At 38.5% G+C, this 18,680-nt stretch overlaps 1 protein-coding gene across 3 annotated transcripts in view; it reads right to left on the bottom strand.

The window, feature by feature from the left end:
* The window catches only part of PLAGL1 (PLAG1 like zinc finger 1), a 141,521-nt gene that overhangs the window by 22,920 nt on the left and 99,921 nt on the right, over positions 1 to 18,680 (bottom strand). For all 3 annotated transcript variants that reach the window (XM_036768669.1, XM_036768671.1, XM_036768670.1), the window contains exons 3-4: positions 8,509 to 8,657; positions 6,624 to 6,774 (exon numbers count right to left, since the gene is read on the bottom strand). The gene's annotated coding sequence lies outside the window, so the exon portion shown is untranslated. The remainder of the gene's footprint in view (positions 1 to 6,623; positions 6,775 to 8,508; positions 8,658 to 18,680) is intronic.

The raw sequence follows: 18,680 nt of genomic DNA, 5'->3' as shown, positions 1-18,680 counted from the left end.
TTGGTTTTCTGGTTTTTTTCCTCTATTCCACAAATCTCATCTCTTAATTTTTCCATTTCTCCCACTGAGTCCGTACTCCCCAAACTGCTTACATGAGATGAGTAGGCTCAATCTAATCAGACTGTTGTAACTAGAGATGATAACGATATAAATAACAATAGCTGACCTTTAGAGAGCACTTTAAGGTTTACAAAGTAGTTGATAAGCATTCTCTCATCTGATACTCACAACAATCCTGTGAGGTTGGTACTTTCAGTATTATCCTCATTTATACATGAGAAAACAGGTTAAGAGCTACCAATCAAATCAATGGAGCTTAGAGAACTATTGAACTGCCAGAAAACACAATCACTCCTATCTACACCCAGAGATATGGGTAAGGGGAGTGGATACCCTCCAGCTTGGAAAAATAAAGTCCACTGGATACAGATGGAGAGAAATAATAACACTTAGCCCATTCGTTGACCATTGGCCAACCTGATTCTGAGGACAAAGTCTAGCTGCAGAGTAGAGAATCAGACAAAGGGAGGAGAAACTAAGAAAGGACAAAGTCTAATTCCCTAAAAGTGGAAGGCATAGATTGACTGAAAATATCATATGTAAATTTTGTAACTTTCCCCTTTGATTTGTTCCAGTGACATTACCCCTCCTCCCTGCCATGCTCCCTGCACTGCCTAGCAATATTCCAATACTTCCAGAATCTGTAATTTCTGCTGACACAAATCACAACCCACCTATAATTTAAGAGGTCGTCTTCAAAAGTTGATGTAGCCAAAAAAAAAAAAAAAGCTGTGTCACCAGAAATAGCATTAAAACCCTAAAAAAATTCCCCCAAAAAAGGTGCTGGGTTGTTTTCAAGAAGCCAGGAAGAGCAAGTGGTAGAAAGCCCAAGAAAGCCAAACAGGAAAAGTACTGTCAGTTAGCAACCAGTAGGGGATATCAGTGAGCTAAATCCTGGTGGGAGGGGGAAAAGAATAAGAATCATGGGGACTGGTGGCCCATCATGTCTCAGGTGGGAACTGTGTCTTATCTAAGCTCTATTTAAAGATTGTACTGCCAATATAGCATATTTTCCATAGTATCATGTATTTGATGGCATCCTGCTCTATGTTTATTAATGATAATTTCCATGGTTTTGGTTTAAAACCTTTGGAGTGGAGTGGGGAAGAGAGTTCCTTTGTCCTTAATACAGCCTCCTCCTTAATACCCTCCAACTTGCCTGAACTTTTCAAACAAAAGAACATGTTTCCTTTATAGTCTAAAGACAAGCCTAGTATCAGCACTACTTCTAGCCATGAAATTCACCATCAATCGTAATCAATTGAATTGCATGTGTTCCTACCATGCATGTATTTCCACCCGGAAAGTTATTGAAGGTCACGATAGAATGCTGGTAGATGAATAATTCTGGTGTTGTGGGTCTGTTCTGTGAAATGACACACCAGACATCCTTGTCTCTACCAAAGCAATATTTTTAACACTTGTCACTCTGGACAGATAGCATGTTTTCCCTAAAATATCAACACGTAGTTTTCAAACCCTGTTACTAAAAATAATGGGCAAGTGATGGAGGTCTGCCAGTAGACCACACAAGGCGATTGTCATCTGCCTTATTTTGTTCACACCAGATTCCTTTGGGGGACAAGAGGGAGGCGAATAGAGATAAGGAGATTAGGGCAAGAACAAAACAAGTACCTGGGACTGACTTTTATTTTTAAAGATAAGATCCTGGGATCTGGGTCAGTTCTGAGAAAGGGAGGAGACAATGACCAGGCCATGTTTTTCCTATAGCTACACTAGTGGTGTAACTATGGTAGGTGGGTAGGGAGAAGGAGATCAGAGAAGAATTTCAGTTCTCAATCTTTTTCAGACCTCTTAGAATGCAAATCACCTACTGGTGGTCAAGTGGTTTAATGGGACTGAGTTAATTATAATTTCTTTTTCCATTACTAGTGACACACAGTGGGAGATCACTACCAAGAGGACACATTTCTACTTTTAGTTACCTATCAGAGCACTCTGATCTTCACTTTGGTCTCTTGAGCAATTATTTTAAGAGTGATGTTCCTAAAGTATATATCTAAATATATCATTCCCCCTCACTACTCAATAAACTTCAGTAGCTCCCTATTACCTCCAGGGGTCAAGAGACCTGAGTTCAAATATGACTTCAGACATTTACTAGCTGTGTCACCTTGGCAACTCACTTAATCTCTAAATGCTTCATCTGCAAAATGGGGATAATAATAGAGGGTACCTTCCAGAGTTGTTGTGAGGTTAAGATGATATAATATTTATAAGTCTTTTATAAACCTTATTTAAAACATAAGCCTTTATTTTATAAAGCCTATTATTATCTAAGATCCAATATAAACTCTTCTTTATTGGCACTTAAGGCTCTTCATAACATAGCCCCAATGCACCCTTCTAGCCTTTTAACACATGCCTCTCTCCTTCATTCACTCTAGGCGCCACCCAAACTGTCCTTACTTCTCACATAAAACATCCTTTTTCTCCTATCTCCACATGACCTGAATGAGCCACTTTCTTAGATTCTAGCCTCCTTCAGGACTCCAGTTCATGAGCCACCTCCTGCACAAACCCCTTCTTGGTCCCCACAACTACTAGTGCCTTCCTTCCGCCACAAATTAACTTGTTGTTTATTTTGTATATAATTATACATGTATACATTGTCTCCTCAGACTGTAAACTCCTTGAGGGCAGGAACTGCTTCACTTTTGTCTTTGTATCCCAATGGCCCATCACCATGCCTGATACATAGCAAATGCTTAATAAACTCTTGTTGCCTGAATGAATGCTTAGAAGCTAGTTACAACAGACACATGGCTTATTAGTTATCATCTGACCTTTGATTTTTTTTCCTTGCTGGGAGTTTTTAAAGGTTCTTAAAGGTCATAGTGTTATCTATCATTCTTTTGCCCACAATATTTGTAGCAAATAATTAGGAAAGAATCCTTTGAAATGTGCTCCTAAGATAATCTTGGTAAGAATATTTTTCCTGATTTCATTCACTTCATTTAAGAACATAGAAGTCACTGTGCTATGAAAAATAAAATAGAGGCCTCCTATAAAAAGCTAGCCATCTGAGGGGCACTTTAGGAAGATTAAAGACGGCCAAAAGTAAATCTAAGATAGACTAGGATACAAAGGAGAGACATGGATAAAGTACTATCTAGGAACAAAGGTTTCCCTTTCAGCCAGACTATATATATGTTGAACCTTGGAGAAAAGAATAATTTTAATAGGTAGAGTTATGGAGAGACCATACATAAATCCAAGGAAAGGCAGGATGAGACTGGGCAACATCTTGGATGGATTTGTGTAAAATGAAATACGATTCAAAAATTATGTTACAGCCATTGTGAAGGATTTTTAACATTTGGCAGGGGAGTTTATATTTAATTCTATAGGCAATAGGAAGCAATTCATGGTTTCTGAGCAAGGGAACAACACAGTCAGACCCGTGCAATAGGAAGATTATTTTGGATGAGAGGCTGGAGAGTAGAGAGACAGGAGACAGGATCTTTTTAGCAGGTTATTACAACTGTCCAGGCAAAAGTAATGAGTCTCTGAACTGCATTGGTGGAAGTGTGAATGTTAAGGATGAGATGGATACAAGAGTTACTGTGGAGGTAAAATCAACAGGATTCAGCAACTCAAGGGATGTAAGACTGATATGGGTAATAAAAGGCTATAGGACTGATGGATAGGGGCAATAAAAGATTCAAGAAATGTTTCAAAGTATCAATCAATATACATTTATTAAGTGCCTACCATGTGCCAGGCACAGTACTAAGCAGTAGGGATACAAAAAGAAGCAAAAGATAGTCCCTGCCCTCAAGAAACTTAGAAGCAAATGAAGGATCTCAAGCTTGGGTGACTGGGAGGATGACAGCAAATAGAGACATGGGAGATTTTCTTCCAACCAAAGAGAGAGGCTTCCCTTTATCATTTTTATGGGTTTCAGCAGCCAGTTTCTCCCCACAAGAAAACTTTTCAGACAAATGATAAGAAAAGATTCTTCTGTGGAAGGAACCTTTATTTAAGTCCTACTCTGGCTCCCCGTTTGGCTTGCTTTGGTTCCCGTGACGCCCAGTGAATGACGAGAAAGCTCTTAAAGATTCCATCAAACTAGAAAGGTTTCAAGTATGAGACTCTCCATTGTCTATCTGTCATTCGAGGACTCAACTAGCTAAGTTCTGAAAGGCTCATCCATCACCAGTAGGCTGGCCACCAGGTGATATGATTATGTTTTTCAGCTATAGTATCAAATGAAGGAAAGACACTGATAAGCTACAGAGCATGCAGAGCAGGGCAACCATGATAGTTGTGTTGAATCCATGCCATAAGAAGACTAGAACTGGGGATGTTTAGCCTGGAGAATATTCAGGTAGGACATAAAGAGGTCTTCAAGTGTTTGAAGGGCTGTCATGTGAAAGAAGGATGAGTCTTTTTAGAGGAAGGAACTGGAAGCAATAGGTAGTGGCAAGGTCAGACTTTTGCTTGATATAAGGAAAATACTCCTAACAATTAGTTATCCAAAAGCAGAATAGGCTGCATGAGAAAGTAGCGATTTCTCCAACATCCTTCATCCTACCAGGTATGCTGACATGACATGACAACTTATTGGTACACTGCTGTAAGGATGCCTTTTCAGCTTTGGATTGCATTAGATTGCTGCTGAGATCCTTTCCAACTTTAAAATTCTGTAATTCTGTGAAAACTGATTCTAAGTTTTAAGATCATCTAGCGGGTTATGATTTTCATTGATGGAAAGAGGAAGAGAGCAGCTAAAAAGGAACTGTTAGGGAAAGGAATAGAAGCACACTGATGATGAGTTTATAAGCTTTTCCGACTTTGTGGTTTTGTCTTGGTGGCTTGAAAAGGAAAGCAAACTATCATTATACTATTCCATTACATCTGTCAACCCAAAATAAGGTGTTGACTAGCCAAGCCTATTGCCTTAGATTGTTTTTGCTGTTAGTCTTGTAAATAGTTTGTCAACTCAGGGGTTCAACAGTTTTGCTTTCTTAGTGAAAAAAAAAAAACCAAGTAATTCAGATGACTAAAAAGCAAAACTAAAGCAATAAAGTATGATAAAATGTAATTTATGACTACTCAGAGAGGAAAACAACAAGCTGAGAGTCACGATCCATTGCTTCACCATAGTACGAAATAGCAAATCTGTACAACAGATCGACATTTAGGTGAACTTTGTGATTATGAATAGTGTTCAACAGTTAATTAATTGCTTTTTTGTAAGTGTACTTACAATACACTTAAAATTTGAAAATGTTTGATGTTTTTCTGGTTGTTTATGTGGTGAAAAACCAAAAACTACAGATGATGAGGGCGGGAGGGAGAATGGGGAGAAGAGGAGTCAGAGTGAAGGAGAAGGTGGAGAGCAGAAAAATAACACATTTCATATGGGTCTTAGAAAAAATAAATCCAAAATATTACTATGGCATGCTTTATTTTTGTTTTGTCACATGCTCTTGCATCATCTACATTCTTTCCTAAGGAACTATTAGTGAGAGGCCACATAGGTGGAGGATACAGAGCTGGTCTTGGTGGTGGAAAGACTGGGGTCCATATGCCTCTCACACATACAGACTGGGAACCCTAAGGAAGTCACTTCCATCTTTCAGTGATCCAAGAAACTTCCTAAGACTCTTAAGCTGCAGAAAAAGTGGCTGATCTGCATTGGTCGAGTGAGTTTTTTCACTAGAAAATCCTTATTCCCATGAAATCATAAGTCCAAAAGAAGAACATAAAAGAAACTCTAAGCATTAAGGATTAAGTTTGTTGATTTCTGGAAAGCACCTGACACAATGGTGATTTAAAGCTAGTAATAAAACAATTAGTACAGATCAGAAGTTATTTCTTGAATGAGGGAAAATCAGTAGAGTTAAATTTATTTAAAAAAAAAAAGCTTATGTCCATTAACTGGAAAGTGGATAAACAAATCATAACACACCAAAGTAATGGAATATTAGTGTGCTGTAAGAAAAAAACAGATAGAGTGAACATATCTATGAAGTATAGTGAGACTTACATGAACTGATTCAAAGTGAAGTAAGCAAAGCCAAAAAGTAATTTACACAGTGACTACCACAATGTACAGGGAAACAGTAACAAAGACAACATAACCAAAAATGAAGATTTCAAAATTACAAAGAAAAAGCATGGCCCTAAAGAAGAACTATGTGAAGAAACTTCCCTTGACTCCTTTGAATGGGTGTGAGATCCTCAGTCGTAGCATATATTTTCAGATTTTTAAAAATCAATTTATTGATGGTTTGCTGATTTTTTCTCTTCTTCCTCTTTTTCTTTTAAAAAATTTATTACATAAGATGACTCTTTGGAACGGAAAAGGGATGAACACACAAAAAAATCAATAAAATTATTTAAAAAAAAATCAATCCCCATCACCAGGAAAGACTTACTAAATAAAGAACTAGAATAATGATTTCAGTGACATCAGTGTCTATGTAATGACAACCATCCTACAGAGCCACTTCTTGGCAGCTATCCCATAACTTTTAAAGAATGACATGCTAATAATATTAGTACATTTCTCCAATTTTCCAGTATTTACTTACTCTGTTGGTTCCCAATTTTCATTTCCATCCAGAAAGGAAGTGAGGTAGGTAAGATGAGACAAGCACAAGTAGTAAACCTGTATTTAGTTCAGATATGAGGTGGTCTGTGAAGTATGTATTTTCTGATAAGGCTTTGGCTGCAGTCCTCACTCTTTAAGAATAAAACATTAAATTACAAACATGGTGATTTAGTGCAGTATCAAATTCCACCCCCCCCCGCCACAAAGTAGCTAGCTTTACCAAAACAACAATATATATTTACTAAGTGCCCACTAAGTGCAAAACACAGTATTTTTGTAATTGCATGTAGAGCATTCTTCCTTTTTTTTTTTTGCAGGGTGGAAGGTAGGACAATTGGGGTTAAGTGACTTGCCCAAGGTCACACAACTAGTAAGTGTTTCAAGTGTCTGAGGCTGGATTTGAACTCAGGTCCTTCTGACTCCAGGGCTGGTTCTCTACTCGTTTCACCATCTAGCTGCCCCGCATTCTGCCTTTTACCCATAATAGGAAGGAATCACAGAATTGTGAAGCTTACAGGAATCTTCATTAGCCTTAATTTTGCAGACAGAACTCCTCTGGCTAATGGAGTATTTAGTCATTATCCCTGCTCAATTCAAGGTATATGCTTGCCCACCACCAATAATGATGGTGTGTTTGCACTAATTTAAACAAAAATTGTTAGTGTAATGCCTTGATCAAAAAAGGCCATGGTGCCATCTTTGAATATGACCATCAGTGATATGGGCAGCCAGTAGCCCAGCGGACAGAGTGCCTGGAGTCAGGAAAATTCACCTTCCTGAGTTCAAGTCTGGCTTCAAACATTTACTAGCTACATGACCCTGGGCGAGTCACTTAATCCTGCTTGCCTCAGTCCCCTCATCTGTAAAAAGAACTGGAGAAGGAAATGGCAAACCATCCTAGTAACTTTGCCAAGGAAACCCCAAATGGGGTAATGAGAAAGTGGACATGTCCGAAAAACAATAGTCACAACAAAATGATGTGCGTATACATAGGAATAATAAAAATAAAGGTGCTCAATCCCCAAGTCTTGAGGCTTGGCACCCAGAAAGGCAGGTGTGTAGAAGTACACAGAGAACAGAAATAGTGGTCATGATATAACAGTGAACATTTATAGAGCGCTTACTATGTGCCAGGCACTGTTTTAAATGCTTTACAAATATCACCTTATTTTTATCCTCACAACAACCTTGGGAGGTAGATGCTATTATAACCCCCATTTTATAGTTGAAGAGACTGTGGTAAGCAGATGTTAAGCGACTTGCCTAAAGTCACGCAGATAATAAGTGTCTGAAGCTGGACCTGAACTCAGGTCTTCCTGATTCCAGGACCTGAGCTCTATCCACTATCCCCCTTAGCTGCCTACGAGACAGAAAGGCAGACTGATAAATATGTGAGTGTGTGTCTATGTATACACTTCTGTATATATCTTATATAAAAACCCCATATTTATTCATGTGCAGACAATCCTGAACTTGCAAAAGATACGGATGTGGTAGGAGGAAGTGGTGGAATAGACGGGACAGCAGCAGTTCATAATGTGCAGTTCATTTATAATTCAGATATTTATAAGTCTGGAACTTTCTATATATACATCCTTTGGTATTTCCCTTTCCCACATATTGAAAAGGATAAAGTCAAATAAAATATTTTTCCTCTCTAATGATCCCCTTACTTTTTCCAGATTTGAAAAAAATAATTGATTATGAGACTTCTTTTAGGTGCTCTTGTCACTTGCTAGGATAGACACAGACACATACATAGACGCATATGCATCTACACAGACACACAGACACCCAGACACACACACCTTATCTCCCTACATCTCACTACTCCACCTACCTCCTTATCTTTAGTTCCCTCTTACCTCCCCTGGGCTAGAAGTACAGGACAATCAGCACTCTCAATTTCCTTGCAACCCGGTGAGAAGTTTCTGGGATTCTCAAGCAACGATCTGGTGCTGTAGCAGCTGTCTGGGCCTTCTGTCCTTGAACCAAAGACAAGTGGATCCTAAACCTAAAATTTGGAGAGAAAGAAAATCTTTATTATATACTTCATTTATTCATTCAACTGTTTATCAAGCATCTACTTACGTGCTAAGCACTGAATAAAATAAGAAATGTGTATGATTGCTAATATGAGCTGTGGTGAACAGGCCCCCAGAGGAAAAGGAGCGATGAGGGTGTGAAAGCAGGAGACCAAGGGGACATATACAAGTGGCAGGCAAATACAAATTGTGACAATCCAAAGCAGGTTACTGAATTAAGCAAGACAATAAAAAAGGGAAAGTCTAAACAGAAGATACCTGGGTCAAAACCATAAAGGAATGGATGAGAGTTTACAAAGCTATTTCAGTCACTATTGAGACAAGCTGTAGAGTAACAGGTTGTGTCAGACTGTGGCTTCCTCTTAATGGAGCTCAAGGACATGGTAGCCGCATGCAAAAACAGCCTCTTGGTTTTTTTGTTTGTTTGGGTTTTTTTTGGAGGGGGGAAGGCAGGGCAATTGGGGTGAAGTGACTTGCCCAAGGTCACACAGCTAGTAAGTGTGCCAAGTGTCTAAGGTCGGATTTGAACTCAGGTCCTCCTGACTCCAGGGCTGATGCTATACTCACTATGCCACCTAGCTGCCCCCAACAACAGCCTCTTTGAGGAGTCACAGCATAGAAACCAGAGGTTCTGTTTGTCTTCTGCCCAACAACAAAAACTGACAGTTATCATAAAAATTTAGAAGAGAAATGGATGTGGTACCTTTCATAGCTATTGTTAGGGTATGAAGTCTTAACCAAATAAGGGATAGAAGTGATTATGAAAAAGAAAATGAGTAATTTCTATGACACTAAATTGAAAAGCTTTTGCATGAACAAAATTAATGCAACTATGACAAAAAGGAAAGAGGTAGGAAAAAAATCTTTGTATCCAATATCTGTGACAAAGGTCTGACATCCCATACATAAAAGTGACTAAGTAAATTATGTAAGACTAAAAACCAAGCTAAAATGTAAATAAATGGTCAAAGGATATTAAATTCCCAAAAGAATGACAAAATATTAACAACTATTAAAAATGCTCCAAATCAGTAATAACAAGAAAAATGCACATCAAACAACTCTGAGGTTTCATGAACACCCAAAAAATTACCAAAGATGACAAAAGATGGGAAATCATTGTTGGAGAGGTTGTAGAATGATGGGTACCCTAATATTCTTGTTGGTTGAACTGTGAATTGGTTTAACCATTCTGAAAAGCACTTACGATAATTCTAAGAAAGTGATTAAAATGTTCATACCCTATAACCAGAGATCCCACTGCTTGGAAATGCCTTCCTAAGGTGTTTAGCAATTTTTTAATGCCTTAAATAATAGAATATTTATAACAGCATTTTTCCAGCAGCAATGAAACAGAAACAAAGTAAATGCCCATTTATTGCAAGGTAACTAAAGAAGTTATGGTACTTAAACATAATGGAATATTACTGTTTGGAATACAGAGAAGCTTGAGATATATGTTATGAACGTGTACAAAAAAGAAGCAAGCACAATCAGAAAAACCATATACGCAATGACTACAACAATGTAAATGGGAACAATAGCAACAAAAAAATTATCAGAACTGAGTGGTGAAAAATAATGACTGAATTTGGAAAGAAAAAAAGAGACGTGAAAAGGGATCCCTGAACTCCTCTGTAGAACTGGGAAACTAGGAGTGTGGAAGACTCATATAATATGTACTTTTTGAAAGCGTTGGTTAGTTTTACTGAAACTTTCCTTTTTTAGTCTTTGTTTTAAGGGATAATAGCTTTCTGGAAGGGATACATTGGGAAATGTAGGTGTCATAAAAACCAAAAACGCCAGTGCAAACTTATTCTAAAACAATGGCTTCCATTTACATTGAAGTTTATAGTTTATAAAGCCCTTTAAACAACCATTAACCATTATTTTACTTGATCATTCAACAATGCTGTAAGGTACATACATTATCTTCATTTCACAGAAGTGGAGGTTAAGTGGCCTCATAGAGATTATAAGTGGCAAAGCCAGACCTCAAACCAGGTGTCCTGAATATCAAATGGATAAGTTTTCCACTACATCACACTGCCCTTCCAAGAAAGCTCTTACTAAACTAGACACAAGTCAGTCACAGAGAAGAGGTTTTTTGTTGCTGCCCATTTCCCTGATCAAAGCCTTCCCAAGTGGTGGTGTTGGTATTTATAGAATTAATTTAGTTGACTTTTCCCCTATTCTAAAAACAAACTTCAATCTAGAGTAATTAACTTAATCTTACATTAAATCTTCGGTGTATCAAATGCTTTTCAGGAACAGATTTATTATTTCAGCATTTAAATTGGTTTTCTACTCAACTATTTCCCCTACCAACTTGCTCCTCCATGCTTATAAAGTATCTTATAAGGGGAAACGGAAATATATTTGCATATGATGAGGCTAAAGTGTTCCTGTGTCTGACAAAATACAAATAACTTGTGAAACACGTATTTCCCAATTGGACATAGTCCTCATACCCTCTACGAATAAAATATCCAATTACAGAACTAAAAAGTGATTTAGTGCCAATATCACATTTCTCCCTCCTCTACCCCTCAAAAACTAACTTCCGCAACAGACATTTATTAAGCAACAATATCATACAAGTCTAAACTAATGAGACATTTGACTCATGATTAGCTCCCAGATATAAAAACAGAGTTCTATAAAGAACTAAACTGCCCCTAGAAGATCACAGACTTAAAGCTGCAAGGAACCTAAAAAGTCATCTATAGTCCAGCCTTCTCATTTAAAAAAATGAGAAAATGGCTCAGAAAAGCCAAGTGTTTGCCCAAGGTCACATGGGTGGTAAATCTAGGTGAATCTATGTCCTCCAATTCTTGTTGTTCTTCAGTTGTTTTTCAGTCATGTCTGACTCTTCATAGCCCCATTTGGAGTTTTCATGGCAAAGATACTAGAGTGGCTTGCCATTTCCTTCTCCAATTCACTTTACAGATGAGGAAACTGAGGCAAACAGGGTTAAGTGATTTGCCCAGGATCACACAGCTAGTAAGTATCTGCAGTCAGGTTTGAACTCAGGTCTTCCTGACTCCAACCCACCGCTCCATCCACTGTGCCATCTCCCTGCCTTCTCTAACTCTAAATCCAGTGTATCTCCTACAGCCCCATATTGCCTTTTGTATTTTAAAATCTTCACCTCTGAAGTGTGAAAGAAACGTCACTTGAGAAAGTGTTCAATAAAAGCATGAATATTAAAACTTGATTACAATTAATTTTGAAACTGATTATTACTATGTAACTCTAGCTACTTCATTGTGCTTCACCAAAGAGAAATTAGAATTTGAAAATTCTATGCAAGTTCTCCAAGTACAAAAGCAAAGTAGGTCCCAAAGTTCACCAGCTTTCACTTCTTCTATACCTTCCTAACTGCAGTGAACTCAGAGGTGTGCTGGGGGACTGTTAATTTCTCAGTGTGACCATTTACACCTCAGAACTAGGCAATCACTATAAAATAGGGCTTAATTTATTGTTCTGTCATTCTTCTCGACCAAAGGAAGTGTTCATGTGGATTAAACTTAAAAGTATGTCTCACCTACTTTTTTTTTTCTGGAGAGTCCCACTGTTAAACACTGATCAGTATATCTCTTGGCATACCTCAATTGAAGCATACCTCAATGAAGAAAAGTGAGGAAAGTTTATGAATGAACACAGTAGGGATTGTACCATCAGATGGAGGAATACAGGATTTCTAAAATGTTGGCTAAGTTGACTTAAAGAATCAATCCGTTGAAGATTATAATCAGTGCCGTGAGCAATTGCTGGAAAGACCTGTCCATTTGAGAAATTAAGACAAAGAATGGCTGTTATGGGGAGGATGTGTCTAATCACCAGAGTTGCTGACCTTATCAACTGAGGGCTACTCCTCTTCAATTCACTAAAATTATAAACTCCTGAATAAACCTTTAAACACTCTCAGATATTTTGCCTCTGGCTCTTTTTAAGAATGTGCTTCTAGAGTGGACATTCATCACTTTTTCATGTGATGCTCTCAGTAGGCAGAATGTGGAAAAACTCAAACTTAGCCAGCAGCAGCCCAGACCATCGCGTGAATAGGGCTACAGTGGTGGGAATCTAAAGGTCTGGTTTCCTCACAGGAAATCAGCAAAAGCTGATATGGAGAAGAGAAAGACGTACTTATCAAATGGATCATATAAAACTTAGCAGTAACATGAGATCTCTGTGGTATGGAAACTTGAAATAACCCAGAAAACTATTTGAAATGTCTGGGAAGGGCAATCAAGACTTAGATGGATTTTTAAAAATTACTCTGATGTTAAAAATAGTAATAATTCAACATAACCTGCTTGATCCTTAGAGTGTCACAAATATAAAAATGTTGTTTTAGAGTCATTTCAGTCATGACTGACTCTTTGTGATCCCATTTGGGGTTTTCTTGGCAAAGAAACTAGGGTGGTTTGTCATTTCCTTCTCCAGCTCGTTTTGCAGATGAGAAAACTGAGTCAAACAGGGTTAAGTGATTTGCCCAGTCACATAGCTAGTAAGTGTCTGTGTTCACATTTGAACTCAGGTCTTGACTCCAAGCCTGGAACTCTATCCACCTAAAAATAACATCCTGCAATTCCAGAAAAGCATAAATTTGAATACAAAAAGCTGTGGCCAGAATCTGATTTACTTCATGGTTGAAACAACAGGACTGAAGATGAATGGAAACTTTAAAGGACATATAATAATAATAAAGTCACAACCTCTCTAAACTCAGTTTCTTCATCTGTAAAACAGGGATGATAATAATAGCATCTAATTCACAGGGCTGTAGTGAGGATCACATAAGATGATCATATGTAAAGTACTCTGCAAATGTTGAAACACTGTTATGCATACTGGCATATACACATATTTAAATACACCCTTACAACAAACTCGGTGTTCATATATTCAAAAGAAGGATACCAGGATTACTTAGTTGGGAGCTCTTAGATTCAAAAAGAAATAGCTCCCACTGATAAGATCTTTGTTCATTTTTTTTCAAGTATATATTATTGGCACCAGATCACAGGATCATAGACTTTGGGCCAGGAGTACGCTCAGAGGCTGTCTGAGCCAATGCCTTCATTTTACAGAGGAGGAAACTGAGGACCAGAAAAGTTGACTATCTTCCCCGAGGTCAGGATTTTAATTGAGGTTACCTTATTCTCCATATTCAGGGTTCACTGTGCCAGTAAGTTTTATGTATTCATACCTAATTACTGAATACCACAATGTGGTGGAAAGATCACCGTACCTGGGGAATCAAAAGATCTGGATCTCAGGCTTCACTTTTACATTTGCTAGTTTGCTACAGGCAAATCACTTAAGCTCTCAGCTTAACCAAATCAACATAACATGGGGAATATCAGTACCTGCACCATCGACCTAACAGGGCTATTGTGAAAAGAATACTTGGAAAATTTCAGGAATGTGTGTATGTGTGTGTGTACGCGTGTAAAATAGACTATTATTGTGACTGAAATAAAAGAAGCCTTTTCTAAAGCAAAGCTTCACCTCCCTGACATACAGTCCTGCCTGTCTCTAAGATCTCTTGAATATTGACAGGTCGTATTTCCCCAAGCAAAACTAACGCATGTAAGCAGGGAATATTTCCCTCCGCTCTCCATGTCGATTTCAATTGTTTCAAACTCCGCAAAGCACATTCCATACTGTGAAGTACTAACGTTAATTCAAAATACGATGTTTCTTTTGCACTGAAGCTCCCACACAATTCTTTTATTTGTTCTAAAATGATAACTGTTTCCCCATATTTGATTAAGAAAAGTAAATCAAATAACAGGAGGTCTAGGACACTATTTCTCATCTACTCTAAGGGTTTATCAAAGATACGAAGAAAAGGATGGGAAGGAAAATTTAAAATGAAGGAGAATCCTACCAGATGGAGCACCTCTCCTCTTTCCCCTTACACCTTTCACCCTCTCATTCACTGTATTAAGTCAATCCCCCTTTGTTTGTTCAACAAATCATTACAATTATCACCAGTTTAATGAGGAAGAACTTGAACTCTATATAGCTGTCCTTGCTATCCATGTGTGTGGTCCATTCCACAGCCTATTTACAGGACTGTTCCAGTTGACTATTCTATCCTTATCTTAGGACCTCACAATTTGTCTTAAGAATAAGCTACTCCTTTTCTTATTGCTGTTATGTGTGCTGCTACTTCCCAGTCCACATTTATACTGAAAGTTGTGCCTCACAGCATGCATGCTTGAAAGGCTTCTTATGCCCACTCTTGGTTGTGATTCCTCTCCAACGCAGCTCCTTTACCTAGAAGCTGCTTGGGCTTCCTGACACTATCTTTCCTTTCTACACGCCCTGCTAGCAGCATTCCAATTCTGAAGAACACCTTATACCCAACACATAAAACCTAAAAGGTAATGAAAGGGTTAGTCAAGAGTGGGGTAAAAGATTTAGGGGAGATTTTAACCTATCTTCAAATACGCACTGTGAAAGAAGAATTTCGTTAAGTTCCAAAGAACAGAACTAGGATATTTAGATGGAAGTTCACAGGATTCTCCATCTGATTGCATTTTTTTCTGCCACATGACACCAGCATTCACTCATTCTCCCATTTGTATCTTTGATTCTTTCCTTTCCTTCACCTCTTATGTGCAATCAGTTACGGAGTCCCATCTATTCTATATCCATAACAATTCTAATATCTGTCTTCTTTTAACTTCTGGGATCACCCTTGTTAAAATTAAATAATGTATGTACAGCATTTGAGAAAACCTAAGTGCAGTATGAACTGTAGTAGTAATAACAGTAATCATCATCATCATCATCATCATCTCAAATCATTATCACTAGCCTGGACTCATATAACATACTTCCTGCTTTCACCTTCTCCTGTCCCCTATTCATTTTTTATATCACTGTAAAAACACCCTTTTCTTGTACACTCATCTAGTTATGTCATTCTTACACTCAAAAATACTCAATGGCTCCCCACTGCTTCCTATATAAAAAGTTCAAACTCCTTTTCTTGGCATTCAAGCTCCTCTACAACCTGGCACCAAGTTGTACACAACCCTACCTTTCTAGCTTCATCTTATATTACTTATTTACATGTCCATGCTTCTGCCAAACTGAAGAGCTAAGAATGTCAAAATCTCAGGTAGAATATACATCAAAGGTCATCACGCCTGGTGGACAATCCCTTATATAGCAACATCCTCAATAAGTAAATAGGAATCACCATGACATTTTGGGATAGCTCTTCCTTCTCACGTCTCCCTGCCTTTTCCTCAATTGCTCCTTGTGGACGAAATGCCCCCCTCCCACCTTCTAAGTTTGCCTGTTAAACTCTACTACTCACCCCTGTAAAGATCAATTCAAATACTGTCTCCTTCATGAAGCTTTCTCTCATTCTCCTAATTGGTAACCTGGATCGCAACATGGCCCTTTGTTACCTTTGAGGTGACCCTGAACAAACTGCTTCCTTCCCACATCTCATTTTCCTCACCTTCAAAATAATAGAGTTTGAATAGGATCAGAGATATAGAGCAGGAAAGAAACAAAGAGGCCAGTTAGCCCAACCCCCTAATCTTACAGATAAGGAAAGTGAAGTCCAGGGTCACACTAGGTAGGTAAAGGTGATGAGTATGAGAGGGAGGGCTAGAAACCAGTTCCTCTAATTCTCGCACCAGTCCTTTTTCCACTGTACCACATCACCTCCCTAGATGACACCTGAGGTCCCTTCCATCATCCAAAATAATACTGGATGGTATAGTCATCTATGTTGTCATATTCCCACTAAACTGTAAGTTTATTACAGAGGGCAGAGATCCTATCTTATCTAAGCTTTGCATCTCTTCCACCACCTAAAACACTGCTTTGCACACAACAGGCATTTAATAAATGTTTGATTATTTGACCTGTTGCTGAGCATGGGCAGGAATCACAGAATCATAGGATTTAGAAATAGAACCTTAGCGATCATCTAGTCCAGTCACCTCATTTTACAGATGGAGAAATGGGAAGTAACTTTGTTCAAGTAACTTTTGTTCAAGGTCATATGGCAATGCTGCAAATCCAAGTACTCTGGTTCCAAATTCAAAGCTCTTTTCCTTATACGACACTTTCCCTCTACAGAGAAAATTATTTTTGATCAACATAAGGAATAATTTTCTTATTTAGAGCTAACCAAAATGGAACAAATTGCTTTGTGAGATTCCTCATCAGTGGAAGTCTGGATGATGACTCCTTGACAAGGATGTTGTGGGAAAGATTCCTAGATTTGATTAGATGACTATATTAAGGTCTTTTCCAATGCTAAGATTCAATGACTCTGTGCACCTAACTCCCTCTATGTGGAATAGATAACTGGACTTTGCATTTGCTCCTAGAGACAATAGGAAGCCACTGGAGTTTATTCGGTAGGAATGATGGCATGACTAGAACTGTGTTTTAGGAAAATCACTTTGGTGACTGAATGGAGTTTGGATCAGAGACTTGAGGTGGGCAGACCCACCAGCAGGCAACTGCAATAATCAAGATGTGAGGCAATAAGGGCCCACACCAGTGAAATAATTATAGTTAGCATTTATATAGCATTTTAAGGTTTGCAAAGCATATTACATAACGATCTGATTTGATCCTCACAACAACCTTATGAAGGAGGTGCTATTATTTCCATTTTACAGGTGAGGAAACTGAGGCTGAGAGAAGTTAAATGAATTTCCCATAATCACACAGCTACGTGTCTGAAACAGAATTTGAATTCAGGTCTTCCTGACTCCAAGTCATCTACTTAGTTTATGTGAAGGTGCTTTGTAAAGTGTGAAGTGTTATACAAACCTCACCTCCTTCTTTACTAAGAAAATAAAGGCATTCACATGAGCTTCCTCTGCTATCCTGCTCTACATCTCAAAACCCCTTGACATTCCCCTCATCTGCTCCAGCCAACAGGGGAGCTGGGAGGCTTCTCCCTCCTTGCCCTAGCCTGCCAGTAATAAACTGGATGGCAACACACGCACCATCTGTGGCCACTGAGGTGAAACACTGCCCTTTCCCCTTTAATCATCCTTGCTGTCTCATAACCCAGTTTCCACCAGGAATCTCAAACTCAGCACATCTAAGACAGAACTTACTATTTTTCCCAAAATCAATTCCTCTTCTAAACTTCTCCTTTTCTGTCAAGGGTGCCATAGTCCTTTCAAAAGTCACTCAGACTGATAAGCTTGGAGCCATCTTCAACTCTTCACTTTCTCTCACTTACAAATCCATTAAGTTGTGAGATCTTTCCACCACATCACTTACATCCATCCTCTATCTTCCATTCATACAGTCACCCCACCGGACTCAGGACCTTATTGCATAATGATGTCCCTTCTTCAAGTCTCCCCTCTCTGATACATTTTGTATACTACCACCAGAGATTTCCTAAAGCAGAGCTCTGTCCATGTCACTCCGCTTCTCAAAATTTTCAAATGGCTCCTTCTATCTTCTAGGACAAAATATCAATGCCTTCATTACTTCGAGTCCTTCATGGCTTTGCTCCAAAGTCTTTTTCCAGACTTAATACACATTACTCCTACTCTACAATCCAGCCAAACTGTCTAACTCGCTGTTGCCTATACATGACATTCCTTCTGTGCTGTGCTGTTGCACAGGCTGCCCCCGCCCCCAATACCTGGAACACACTCCATCTTTATTTCCATCTCATCAAATTCCTAGTTTCTTTCAAAACTCAAGTGCCATCACATAGATTTTTTTGTTACTCAGTGGCTTCCTTTTGAAAATATTTTAAAAATACATTACACTCATTTATATATAATGTATTGTTTCCCCGGATAGGATGTAAACTCTTTGAGGGTTGGTACTATTTTTGTCCTTTTATCACCAGTACCTAGCATAGTACTTAGTCTATGAGGACTAGGATAGGGAATAGAGCAGGGGTGGAAAACCTTCTAGGTGCTTGGATGCAGCCTTTTGACTGAGTCCGAGTTTTACTGAACAAATTCTTT

The sequence above is a fragment of the Trichosurus vulpecula genome, chromosome 7 (assembly GCF_011100635.1).
Source record: "Trichosurus vulpecula isolate mTriVul1 chromosome 7, mTriVul1.pri, whole genome shotgun sequence".
NCBI lineage: Eukaryota > Metazoa > Chordata > Mammalia > Diprotodontia > Phalangeridae > Trichosurus > Trichosurus vulpecula.
Note: the sequence above shows the minus strand (reverse complement) of the source record. Positions and strands in the feature narration are given on the sequence as shown.